General features: G+C 38.8%; 1 protein-coding gene across 3 annotated transcripts in view; it reads right to left on the bottom strand.

Annotated features, from left to right (window-relative positions):
• The window catches only part of SULF1 (sulfatase 1), a 115,138-nt gene extending 101,638 nt beyond the window's left edge, over positions 1-13,500 (bottom strand). For all 3 annotated transcript variants that reach the window (XM_075826129.1, XM_075826130.1, XM_075826132.1), the window contains exon 1: positions 13,225-13,500. The gene's annotated coding sequence lies outside the window, so the exon portion shown is untranslated. The remainder of the gene's footprint in view (positions 1-13,224) is intronic.
• Positions 13,501-14,813: the final 1,313 nt, after the last annotated feature.

Raw genomic sequence — 14,813 nt, 5'->3', positions numbered from 1 at the left:
ACAAATCCTAGTTAATTGACAAGAGAGAAAGAAATTAGCCCCGTGTACCCCTGAGGACGCTACGTAGTAGCGAAACATGTCGGGGGGCTTCTAATCTTATTTTAATTCCTATCATTGACCGGACTTACTATCCATCTAGTTGATTGTTTGGATCTAACTTGCTAGACCTAATAATACGTGCTCTATTGGTATTTACCTAATGCTTGTATTTACAGGCAAATCACTGTTATCTGGTCCTCTGGTAGTGAGAATTTTAAATTTGTATGTGTGGTCTGTCCTGCTACAAGAAGCTAATAAAGATTCATTTATTTTATTTTTGGGTAGTTGGGAAATTTGGCTTGTCGCCTGAGGGCGATTCTTTCTCTCTTGTCAATTAATAGTGTGCCTGCCAACTACCTGGGGTCTCCCCTTTACTCTCTTGTGTTCCACAAATCCTAGTTACACCCCTGCCTTTATAGTTTACTTGTAGGGGATAAAAATCTAAAAATCTGTCATACTCATGTGATGTACACACAGGTGCTCGGCTTGTTACAAAACACAGCTCTGATAACTGTACTGTAACGAACCATGCACCTGTGTGTACATCACATGACCAGGAAACATTTTTACCCCTGGAAGTGAAACAATGAAGTTTCCTATTGCATGACTGCAAGCAGAGATCTTGAAAACCGTAAGGATTTGATATGGAAAGTGTATTGGGAAAATGTTATAACTTTCATTATACTATGAGTAAGCATTATTTGCTGAAATTACAATACCCCTTTAAATAATTTATGCAATGCAACATGAAGGCCCAACTGAGACAAACGGAAATACACACTGACGAATACAAATGTTAGTGTATATGATTATTTTCAGCGGATACAAATTCCCTTAATATCGAGGGCTGCTATAATTCTAGCTGTACCAGCATGCAGTTATAATTTACTGGTAATAAAACTATACATGATCAAGAAAGATGGTGGCTCAGTTGTTCACCGCAATGTAATCCTTTATGAACATTTTTTTTTTTTAGACATGGAGCAATGTTTGTCATTACACTTCAAAAGAGGTAAAGTAAAAATCCATGATTTTAAAATAGGTAATGATTAAATTATATTTTTAGGTCACCTTGAATAAATTATTAGTTATTTCATTGCAACTTCTGTCCCCAAATGACCCTGGAGATGTTGGATTTATTTCTTCAGAGATAAAGTTATACAGAACGAGTCTATAAAGCTGTAATGCATTCCTCTCCAATATCAAATAATACAGAATAATAATTGTAGCATTTCTGAATCAGAAGGAAAATCAACACCCCACAAGTTTTGGAATCTCAAGGGCATAAACAGAAGCTTTCAAATAAGTCACGAGAAACACTACAGGCTGCGTCGATCCGGGTCTTTGTTTACAATATCTTTATGGTAATCTTTGAAGCTTAAGAAAAATAAAACTCAAAGTTCATGTCACTTTAAGCATATTTAAAGGAACACTCCAGGCAAAACAGATACATTGTGTTATGCCTAGTGTCGGGCCTCAAGGGGCAGTGAATGACAAAGAGATTCAAAGAACACCAAAGAAGGAAGTCATACATTACCCTCCCAGACCCTGAGTTAGGTATAACACACATATCTATTCTATAGGAATGTTCCTTTAAGAGAAAGTCAATATTTTTTTTACTATAGTTATATTAGACACTGTTTTTAGAAAACCTAATTGTTTCATGTTGTAATAGAAAACGAACCTAAATATAAATAAAACCTTATACAAGATTTGCATATATTTTTTAAAGACAGTAAAAACGACAACTTGTCTATAACTAGTTTCTGAAAAGATTTCCTCCAAAGATCCATATGTACTACTCAAAGTGTCTGTCCTAGTGATAAACGGTTTTATTAGCCAGTGCACTATGCTGTAAAAAGGTGTCGGGATTTTAATTATATTAATCTGTTTAGAATTGGACCAGCTCCCTCTTTAGTTTAGTGCAGCCAAACTAAACATTTAAGTGATGTTTATAGGTCACACTTAGCAATTTTCCTTGAAAACATATACCTCCCACATGGAGGTGTCAAGAAATATACCTTGCTGTAAATGTTAAATAAATGTCTCTGATATTTTTACTATTTGACATTTGTTTGTAAAACACATAATATATCATATATATGCACTATTCTATATTTTATAATATATTATTCTATGATTTTCATGTTTAAACCTACTCTCCAAAATTATGTTAAAATGATATATTCTGAACTTTAAAGAGGCTCTGTCACCAGATTTTGCAACCCCTATCTGCTATTGCAGCAGATAGGCGCTGCAATGTAGATTACAGTAACGTTTTTATTTTTAAAAAACGAGCATTTTTGGCCAAGTTATGGCCATTTTTGTATTTATGCAAATGAGGCTTGCAAAAGTACAACTGGGCGTGTTGAAAAGTAAAAGTACAACTGGGCGTGTATTATGTGCGTACATCGGGGCGTGTTTACTACTTTTACTAGCTGGGCGTTGTGTATAGAAGTGTCATCCACTTCTCTTCAGAACGCCCAGCTTCTGGCAGTGCAGATCTGTGACGTCACTCACAGGTCCTGCATCGTGTCGGCCACATCGGCACCAGAGGCTACAGTTGATTCTGCAGCAGCATCAGCAGGTAAGTAGCTACATCGATTTACCTGCAAACGCCGATGCTGCTGCAGAATCATCTGTAGCCTCTGGTGCCGGCTCGTCTGACACGATGCAGGACCTGTGAGTGACGTCACAGCGTGATCTCTCGAGAACACGCTGTGTCTGCACTGCCAGAAGCTGGGCGTTCTGAAGAGAAGTGGATGATACTCCTATACACAACGCCCAGCTAGTAAAAGTAGTAAAAACGCCCCGATGTACGCACATAATACACGCCCAGTTGTACTTTTACTTTATCACACGCCCAGTTGTACTTTTGCAAGCCTCATTTGCATAAATACAAAAATTGTCATAACTTGGCCAAAAATGCTCGTTTTTTAAAAATAAAAACGTTACTGTAATCTACATTGCAGCGCCGATCTGCTGCAATAGCAGATAGGGGTTGCAAAATCTGGTGACAGAGCCTCTTTAAGGAGGTTATGGTCATAACATACGGTGAATCATCTGTGTATCTTAAATAAATTGCCTTCTCAATAATAATCATTATGGGCTCCGCCCCATTAGAATATATCATATAGCAGATACCTCTAACAGCTGACATCTGATTGGACGGTCATGTGATCTCACATTCACTGCTAAGCAACAGTCAGTCTTTTTGGTTAAAGCCATCACTGAGGCTCCAGCCTCTAGACGCAGTCAGCCCCATTTACTTGAGGCGCTGTGCAGGGAAAATACAGCGGACCCTTGTTATTGGTTGGGGTCCCTGCATTTGAAACCGAACCAATCAGCAAGTGATGGCATAGCTTAGAGTCATTATTAAAAAAAGAGGGAAAGCCCCTTTAATTAATTATTTAATTTTTTTTTTATGTTGCCCAGAGTTTTATTTTAGGATTTATTTTGGTATAATCATAGCCTATCCTAACCAACCAGAACCAATCCATATGTGTTATATTAGTAATAGTGCAGGGTTATACCCAACCCAAAAGTAGTTCAATTCTTTAAAGTTGTCATTGATCATTGGTTTAGCTTACCAGTCCACAGGATCATGGACAACCACCCACTAAGCAGAAACCAGACTGAAAGGCCCAGGAGACTACAGTCAGTTTATACTCTATTCTTCCTGACAACCTTGCCCCAGGGCTTGTCAATCAATCACCCCTACTTACAACTGCCAGCTTGTGTGCCTACTATCTTGGCATCAAATAGTTCTAAAATTTTAAGTATATATATATATATATATATATATATATATATATATATATATATATATATATATATAAAAAATATATAAAAAACAGTGTTTAGACAGACTCTATTCACTACAATAAAATCAGCATAGTATTTTATTAAGACTTGCCATAGCTGTTTTACGCACTTGCTGGTAACAGAAAAGCACATGTAAGGAATGCCGAATCCACCATAAATATTTTGCCTGAGTGTTCACCACCTGGAACAGTAAATTATTCTTTGACAATAAGCTGGACTTCGCCAGAGGCAGCGCCATTTAACTGCTTTATTTATTGCACGGGGGACAATTACTTCACTTCTTTTAAGTTCACACAACAGCTTTACTGTAATTCCTTTAATAAATCTCAAATAAGTATCTTTTTGTTTTCTTCTCAGACAGTGAGACCGGATTATGTGTTTGGTGGCTACATTAGGGAGAACATGTGGATAATACGATTTCAGGGCACTGCTAATTAAAGACAGATTTACTTCAATGTCATATAACAAACACGTTTGTCTTATAACAAATAAGTATATGGTAATATTGGAAAGAAGGAATCTAATATACTTTATTTCAATTAACTGAATATTTATTCTACTTTCCCCAAAAAAAGAATATTATACTTACAACGTATAATCCTACTGTGTTAATCCAAAGAAAGGCAAAAAAAAAAACAACAAAGATCAGGAGCTAGTATCCCAAACTAAAATATTCTTGCCCACTTCTGGTTAATTCCCATTTTCTCAAAAATGCCACCTACCCCGTTATCTATTTGGGGTGTTACGGTAAATTACTTTTATGGCCTATTCACTATTTTCCGAATTGCTGGGGGTCCCAGAAGTCAAAATTTCACTGATAAAGAATTGTATGGCTCATCTAGTGGATATGTTATATTATTACTATTATTATTATTATTATTATTATAAAACCCAATTTAGTCTAAAATCTTACAAGGGTACTACTCAAAGTCATCAAGAATGCTTAATAGCAGGATCAATATACAGGGTGGGCCATTTAAATGGATACACCTAAATAATATGGGAATGGTTGGTGATATTAACTTCCTGTTTGTGGCACATTAGTATATGGGAGGGGGGAAACTTTTCAAGCTGGGTGTTGACCATGGCGGCCATTTTGAAGTTGGCCATTTTGTATCCAACTTTAGTTTTTTCAATGGGAAGAGGGTCATGTGACACATCAAACTTATCGAGAATTTCACAAGAAAAACAATGCAACCCTCTTCTCCCACTCTTCACACACTGATAGCAACACCGCAGAAGAAATGCCTCCCGATCTGACCCCCTTAGACTTTTATCTTTGGGGTCATCTGAAGGCAATTGTCTATGCTCTGAAGATACGAGATGTGCAGCAACTGAAACTACGGATACTGGAAGCCTGTGCTAGCATTTCTTCTGCGGTGTTGCTATCAGTGTGTGAAGAGTGGGGGAAGAGGGTTGCATTGACAATCCAACACAATGGGCAGCACTTTGAACACATTTTATAAGTGGTCAGAAACTTGTAAATAACTCATGAAAGAATAAAGTAACGTTAAAACCAAGCACACCGATGTTTTTCTTGTGAAATTCTCGATAAGTTTGATGTGTCACATGACCCACTTCCCATTGAAAAAACTAAAGTTGGATACAAAATGGCCGACTTCAAAATGGCTGCCATGGTCAACACCCAGCTTGAAAAGTTTCCCCCCTCCCATATACTAATGTGCCACAAACAGGAAGTTAATATCACCAACCATTCCCATTTTATTTAGGTGTATCCATATAAATGGCCCACCCTGTACATTATTCTGATGGAAGGAATCTGACTTTAGCCTTAAATCACCAAATACCAAAATGTACATATTGCCGGTACGGCTGGAATGGACAAGAGATATTTTTTTTAATTTCCATAGTACCTGATGATATATACTGTAGTCTATTATCAGCTGAATCCATCTAAAATTCTCCAATTATCCCTAGACAGTGCAACATACATCTACGAAATGTATACGTTTGTGGACTTTCATTATATTTTAATTACTAGTTTATATATTCTTTATAGACAAGAAAAACAATGTCATCCCCATCTGCACCTTATGTAAGTTTCCTTTCATTCACTGAACTGATTATTTTAGTGAGGTTTAGTGTGGAAACTTCTTAAAGAGGAAGTAAAAGCAAAATATTTTATAAAATGAATATGAATCAGGTCAAACTCGTATAAACAACAATTTTGCTTTTGAGGAAAATGTGTAACAGTAGAAGTCTACAACATAGTATTTCATTACATTAAAGAGACTCACCACATTATAAGTGCCCTGTCTCCTATATAAGGAGATCGGCGCTTTAATGTAGGTGACAATAATGCTTTTTATTTAGAAAAACAATCTATTTTAAGCCACTTTATGAGCGATTTTTCGATTTATGCTAATGAGTTTCTTAATGCCCAAATGGGCGTGTTTTTACTTTAGACCAAGTGGGCGTTGTACAGAGGAGTGTATGACGCTGACCAATCAGCGTCATACACTTCTCTCCGTTCATTTACACTGCACTAGCGATATAGTTATATCGTTATGTGCAGCTACATACACAAACATTACTGCAATGTCCTGATAATGAATATACATTACCTCCAGCCAGGACGTCATGTGTATTCAGAATCCTGACAAGTCTGTAGCGTCTCCGTGAGATTTACAGCAAGGCAAACGTAATCTCGCGAGATTACGATGTAACCTGTCATTTCAAACGAGATTACATTTGCCTTGCTGGAATCTCACAGAAGTGGTCAGGATTCTGAATAAACATCACGTCCAGGCTGGTAGTGATGTATATTCATTATCAGGACACTGCAGTAATGTTAGTATTTGTGTAAGTGACTGCACTAGCGATATAACTATATCGCTAGTGCAGTGTAAATGAATGGAGAGAAGTGTATGACGCGGATTGGTCAGCGTCATAGATTCCTCTGTACAATGCCCACTTGGTTAAAAGTAAAAACATGCCCACTTGGGCATTAAGAAACTCATTAGCATAAAGCTAAAAATCGCTCATAAAGTGGTTTAAAATAGATTGTTTTTCTAAATAAAAAGCATTACTGTCACCTACATTATAGTACCCATCTCCTTATGTAGGAGATAGGGCACTTATAATGTATAATGTGGTGACAGAGTCTCTTTAAAGAGGATCTGTCACTAGTTTAGTAATGCCCTATCTCCTAGATAATAATAGACGATGTCACACTGATAATTCTAGTGATAATTGTTTCCCAAAAAGTTTACTATTTTAAAAGTTATGAGCTTTTTTCTAAATATACAAATGAGGCTATACTAGACAAGTGGGAGGTAACAGCAGCGATTCTCCTGAGGTGGAGCCTCCTCACAGCCTCTGACGCTGTCCTATCAGCATGAAGCTGCTTCACACAGTGTGAGAGACTGAGGCTGGAGGAAAGGGGGATCACTTCAAACAGTCATATCTCGGACTGTAGACCACCTAGAATAGTAGTTCTGATGGCATATGAAAGAGGAGATTCTAATATTTCATCTGGCACCAGGTGGTATCACCAATTGAAAACACAGTCGGGAATGGAAGCTGCGTACTATATGATCAGGCTGTGTTGCTGGGCTAGGAAGACAACTGTATGAAACTGATTGGACAGCATCATACAGAAAACATTACACTGCCCAGAGTGAAAAGAAAGAGTCACCTCCTATTTGGCAAGTATAGCCAAATTGGCATATTTACAAAAATGCACATAACGTTGCAAATAATAAACATCTTTGAAAAAAAAATACACTATAGTTACCCGCAGCATAGGGCCTATTAGATTAGTTGGGAGATAGGGTATTAATAAACTAGTGACAGATCCTCTTTAAAGGTCTAGAAGTAACATGAGCTTCTTGTGTATTGTATTGGCTACCTTAAAGATGCACATATATTATTTAAGTTTCACTGCCTAATAATCCCAGTTAAAAGTCATGCTCTTAGATAATCCCATATACCAATTGTGCTTTTAGTGAGTGGAACGCTGAAATTGTGGCCATTCTGGGATAAAGGTAACAAAATGTTGGTACGTCACACATAAAACAGAAGACACATTCGTTCATTCTTGTATAATCCATGTGTTTCAAATTCTCACTTTGAATTTCTGTAACATACCACAAAACAGATAAGCCCTGGGGAGATTATGTATCCCATAGCACTCAACTGCATTTTATCCTGTACAGTGAGGACTAGAGGCACTTTGTAATTTAATAAAATCCACCATATGCCTTACATTGGGTTACAGACAAAAAAGCACAAACGTGAAAAAATTCCAAACCAACAATTGTCTCATTGCCAGGTTGCTGTCAATCAGTAAAAGCTAAATGTTGTTTTTGCAATGGGTCTGTGCTCTGGCAAATAAACAGGAGTTCCGAATGGAGGAACCCGGTTTATGATGTTCATATGCCCTGATAGGACACATGGACAGCGATTGTCCAAATGGAAAACGTTGCATGCATTCACTAAATATACTATACACATATTCCTCCAGGAAAGTCTAATGCAAGTTTTGAATTGCCGACCACATCATCTTTTTTGATAATACTTCATACGATTATCTAAATTTTCCTGTCATGTGTTACTTTGCTTCTATGTCAATCTCAGTGAAACTGCAGAATGCTATCTGAAACCAAATATGTTATTTCTAAGTAAGATTGACAGAGACTTAACTGCTAATAATGTGATATCACGAATTGAAATACCAGCATCCTTGAGACAATGTTCTGCACATAGCGGACGCTGTAATTCTAGCTTTCAGGAATGGATGGACGGGTACTTTATACATGAAAACAACTATAGCAACATAAAAAACAACTAAGTAACTATGTAAAACTGGAGAATAGTAAAAAGTAATGATTCTGAGCAGAGTACAGGAGAAAGTGAAGATCTTAAGTACCTTTACACCAGATTAACAGAGGTGAATGTTGTGGAGGAATCTAATCTTCTTATTACCTTAAGGCCTCATTTACACGAGCGTGTGCGTTTTGCGCGCGCAAAAAAACACTGCGTTTTGCGTGCGCAAAAGGCAATTGACAGCTCCGTGTGTCATCCGTGTATGATGCGCGGCTGCGTGATTTTCGCGCAGCCGCCATCATAGAGATGAGGTAGTCGACGCCCGTCACTGTCCAAGGTGCTGAAAGAGCTAACTGATCGGCAGTAACTCTTTCAGCACCCTCGACAGTGAATGCCGATCACAATATACACCAACCTGTGAATAAAAAAAGACGTTCACACTTACCATGAACTGCCTGCTTCCTCCAGTCCGGTCTCCCGGCCGTTGCCTTGGTGACGCGTCCCTCTCTTGTCATCCGGCCCCACCTCCCAGGATGACGCGGCAGGCCATGAGACCGCTGCAGCCTGTGATTGGCTGCAGCCTGTGCTTGGCCTGTGATTGGCTGCAGCTGTCACTTGGCCTGAATTGTCATCCCGGGAGGTCGGACTGGAGGAAGGAGCCGGGACTTATCGGTAAGTCAGAACTTCTGTTTTTTTTTACACGTATATGTATATTGTGATCGAAAGTCACTGTCCATGGTGCTGAAACAGTTTAAGTCTTTGAGCACCGTGGGCAGTGACTGTCTCCTGACGTCGCGTACCCGAACATTTTTTGCCGGGTTCGGTTAAAACGAGTTCGGCCGAACCCGGTGAAGTTCGGTGCGCTCATCTCTAATTTGACACTCCGTTTGGATGTTTGTAACCAGAAAAGCACGTGGTGCTTTTCTGTTTACATTCATCCTTTTGACAGCTCTTGCGTGATTTTCGCGCATGCAACGCAGGACCGTCAGTGTGGCATGCGTTGTTTTCACGCACCCATTGAAGTCAATGGGTGCGTGTTGCGTGAAAAACGCAAGAATATAGAACATGTCGTGAGTTTTACGCAACGCACTCACGCAGCGCAAAATTCACGCATCGTCTAAACAGCCCCATAGACTATTATAGGTGCGTACGACACGCGTGAAAAGCACGCGCGTCGCACGCGCGTATAATACGCTCGTGTAAATGAGGCCTAATACGAATTTATTTCAATCAGTTTATACGGATGTGACATTTCTGGGATTTAGTAGTAATGCCGGGCTAGGATTATCAAGTTCTTATTATTGTTTTTATAAGAGTTTAAATATTTGTCTACAAATGTATCTGCCCCATTTTAATTCATTGACAAAACCACATGCTTTTAAATATCAATCAAAATGATTCATGTTGGCATGCGTCCTAACCTTGCTTTTGTGATCATAGAATGGAAGAGAGCTGAATGGGCAGGAATATAGACTTGCATGATAAGAGTAACAAATGGAAGAACTCCTAGTTTGAGGTATGTACAGTATATTGCTAACATATGGGATGTATCGTCTATATGGGTGTATTACAATGTTTAAACGAGTAGGCAACCAGTTTATATCATAAGGCCAATGTTCACAATATGCAGCCTTTCCATTGGTTAGGTAAAGTAACATCCTATTGACATGACACCATCATTAGCATATTGTAAGAATGTTGAAAGCATCTGCCTGCAGACTATCTGAATATTCTCCCAAGGGTTTATGTACTGCATGGCTGCTTTGGGGCCCAAGAAAAGGAAGTGGGCACCAAACCGGTTGTCCTCATTCCCCAATAGTTGGAGGGAACTTGATCAGGGTTCTACCTTTCCACAAGTTTGAGCCATAAGCAAACATAGATCAAGGGGGATGTGCACCAATACTTTCTCCTACAAAGAATGGATGGGAAAAGGAAGGCAGGTGAACAAGTGCTGGGTCTTCCTGACCTGGAATGGTGGGCATGTGGTACTATGGGGTCCCGCCGTCTTTTCTATGAATGACCCTGCTCTCTGCCATATAGTAAAAAGCGATGATACATTTTAATGACTATTGGTTTAATATTTTGAATAACTAATGGATACATATTCATATGCTGATACATTTTAATGACTATTGGTTTAATATTTTGAATAACTAATGGATACATATTCATATGCAACATTCCTAAGGCAGGGAATGGAAAACTTAAAGGTACATAAGAGTACAGGACTACAGAATGCTAGAACATCTATTATGTCCTTTTTAGTGACCATTCAAATCCTTAAAGAAGCACTAAACATAAAGTACACATTTTATAAAAAGTACTGCTTATATTATCTATATAATTCCGTATCTACGTACCGGCACAAGCAAACACCTGCCTAATAGCCAAAATCATACAGAAGCATTTAAACAGCAGAATACAATAGTCTGGTTTTGGAACATATTACATATTGGGGTAAAGAATAATGTATTTTTTTAGCATGCGATTGAGGGTGCATTCACACACGGCAAATTTTGTTGCAGAAATTTCTGTGAGTGAAAGTCCATTCCATTCAACAAAATCCGCAGCGCGTGAATCTATCCTGTGAAGGTTTTTTTAAAAATGGTGAAGGTTTGTCTCAGCCATAAAACATATTCCCAAAAATGTCTCATGATGTTCAGGGTATACAGTATGTCACCCAACCGACCATTCTCAGTATCCGCATGAGACGTGCACCCAACTTTATTTGCAATTTGGCGCTGCTGGATAGTATTTATTATTGGTTCCAGTTTCACATGTAGCTATTATTATCCCAGCCTAACAGAGAGAACATTTTATTCATTTTTCACCCCTGATAACATATGTCATCTTCCTTTGCATTGCAATCACAAGTAGCCCCTAAGCCATAGAGAAACAAGCCCTGACATACAGAGAAGAACACAGGCAGGTATATCCAGTGACAGGCATAAATAATAAGGCAGAATTACCTGCACAGCTTAGCTGAGATGTCACAGTCCATTTACTCACACAATGTTATTTCTGAATAATGAAACCTTGGGGATTTGGTACCACCGTCCCCAGAGAGATGTAGATCTTATTTAGCAGACATCAGCCAACCAATATACACAATGCTGGTGTCTAAATGAAAGAGACCAGGTAGCAATATTACCCTGCATACAATTCACTGCCATCAAAGCATATCTGTCTACACAGCAAGCCAGGATATGAGAATCTCCATGGCTGGGATGAAATTAGGAAGTAGATTTGAGACATTGTTATCCAGAATTTACACTTTACAGGAAAGTAAATAAACACATAATGACTGCCTCTTGTGTCTGATTATTTGTGGTCTGGGACATAATACTGTACTAATGATGTGTAATGCCTAAACACCAGCTATTTCCTCTCTGTCCAAGTGTCATTTTAACCCTTACACTACCACCATGTATTGTACTCTAATGGAGATTGCTTTAACTAGAGCCAGTCCATCAATATCCATTTGAAGTTTTCAAATCCTATCACCATATGAATACAGATAGATAGATACGAGATAGATAGATAGATAGATAGATAGATAGATAGATAGATAGATAGATAGATAGATAGGAGAGATAGATATATAAATATGAGAGATAGATAGATAGATAGATAGATAGATAGATAGATAGATAGATATGAGAGAGTGAGAGAGAGATAAATAAATAAATAGATGATAGATAGATAGATAGATAGATAGATAGATAGATAGATAGATAGATAGATAGATAGATAGACTTGGCAGATGCAGTTTGTAATTTTGCACAACTCACTTTGATATCATGTAATATCTGTGTTTTTACATAGGACTGCAGGTAAACCTGTGAATCTTAACTCCGTTATAAAAATGCACAAACAAATGATCTCTGCTACTACTATCTTAATGTAACAGCACTACAGTTGTAATTCCGTATCACAACGGGTTGTTTTACACAGGACTGCAGGTAAAACCTTCTGTATTATCTTAACACAGTTATGGCAAAGTCAACTCTGTAATATCTATCTAGATGTAGCGGTTACTGAAGTGTCACAACGGGCGGTTTTGCATAGGACTGCTGATACACTTACTGCTTTATCTCCGATCCCTGCACTAAAATACAATTGAAAACGTGACAAAGTAAAATCATAGAAACGCTGACGAGATCTCCCAGACACAGTTTACTTTTTCACCTCTGTCATAAAACATGTTTCTTGTAATATTTACATCCATTATTTGTTGTATTTACAGTATTCATTCTAAAAGTTACACAAACTCCTGCCGGAAGAAACAGCAGATTCATTATATGAACTTATTCAAGAAGAACTGGCTCCAAACACTTCTAAATAATGAAATAAGTTCTTCTTTAACCCCTGAGTGGCTGAGACAGCCTGTATAGCGCATAACAAGAAGCAGGTAAACTGAGCCTGTATGTACGTCCTTCCCTGGGACTCCCAAGCAAACAGAGACCCTGGGAACAGTGAGATGAGGCTGCACTCAGACTGAGCGTTTACTCAGCCGGTACCGTCAGCATCCTGTTCTCCAGCAGTAAGTGACTATGAGAGGTTGGACTGTACCTGAAGAAGCTTTCCTGGGGTCTCCCCTTCACTTGTAGAAGACCACACAGCTCCAGAAATGCAGCCTCCCTGCTCTAATCCCCACTCCAACGTGATGACACACTCTAACCCCAACCATCTGTTGAAACACGTCCTGCAGCACTCAGCACTCTGCTATGTCAAGACAGGCTGCCCAATCCAAGTGCTGGGGCTGGATGTGTCTTCTATAGCTGCAGGTCTGCATACAAGTAACCTGAGATATGGAGAGGGGAGCTCTATAAGAAGAGTGTGAGTGAGTGAGAGGGAGGGAGGTGCTGGCTGGGGAAGGTACAGAGGGTGTGATCACATCTGATGGCCACTTGTGTTCATTCTTACAGCAACCCCCCTGCAATCCCCGGGGACCACTAGGACCTTCACCCTCTGAAATCATCGTTTTATGGTTATTGGGGGTCATTTTCTGTGAGGGACAGGCTTTTCTGATGCACAGGGCTGGAGGATTTAGGGTAATAATGTCCAAGTAGGCACCCTGAGCTCAGCTCTGCAGCCCAGCACCTCCCCTGGAAATGTTACTGCTCCCTGCATTCCAGGGAAAGCACTGGGTAAGTTCAGATTGCAGCTAATGCAGGCAGAGGGAGCAAGTGTGGGACATGCACTCAGCAGTCAGTCTACAGATAGGGTAGAGCTCTGCTTCAGTCATGTGGCACAACTCATTGTTATCTGTGGTTTTCACCCAGAACTGGACAATCTTAAAGAGCTTTTACCCCAAAAATAACAAAAAAGAAATAAAATCAACAGCCTGGAGTTATTCTCATTTGTTATAGTGTTAAAAGAAATCCATTCAGCTGTTTATTGGCTATATCTATTTCTGGGAAAGCTGGGTGTCCATCAATATGAAAGGCATTATAGCTCTCCACAAGTCCTGGTGATGTATTGCTAAAGAAGGTTTATCATTCAGGAGTCTGGACAAGCAGGAGGACAAAGGCTGTTGGAACAAGAATGAAAGGCTATCCCCTCAGAAATTGATATAATTAAGAAAGGGTTAAATAGAGTTTTACAATGTTGACTTTGTTGTTGTTTTTTACATCTAGGTGGAAATGATGTCTTTATTATGATGCACAAAGGACCCAACTTTAGCTCAGTATCATATTAAGTGCAGATATAGATGGAGTAAAGAAATGACCATGTTTATGTATGTACAGTATATATGTGAGGCATATAAACAGTTAATATATTGAGAAGCAGCATTTGCTTTGAAGCAGAGTAAAGGAAAATGAAAAGCAGTGATTCAATTGGGCTCATTTGGGACCCCAGGACTTGCCTGTCTGCCTCTCACACATCACCACAAGCATTCACTTCTTTATTACTGCTTGAACATGCTGCAAAGAGAAGGGGGACAATAGCAGCCAGCAGGATTTCATGTAACAACACATGGCCAGTGCATGCAAGTTCACAGTTCAGCTAATTGAAAAGAAAAAAAGGGGAGGGGGTAATAGAATAATCATGAAGTCTTGCTGCTGGCATCAAAAACAGGCTTTAGTTAAAATAAAATGGTATTTACTTTAATAGAGTGAAAAAAAAGAAATAGAAATTAAATCAGATATAAAAATAAT

This window comes from Rhinoderma darwinii, chromosome 5 (assembly GCF_050947455.1).
Source record: "Rhinoderma darwinii isolate aRhiDar2 chromosome 5, aRhiDar2.hap1, whole genome shotgun sequence".
Classification (NCBI taxonomy): domain Eukaryota; kingdom Metazoa; phylum Chordata; class Amphibia; order Anura; family Rhinodermatidae; genus Rhinoderma; species Rhinoderma darwinii.
The sequence above is the reverse complement of the archived record's forward strand: the minus strand, read 5'-3'. Positions and strand labels throughout refer to the sequence as shown.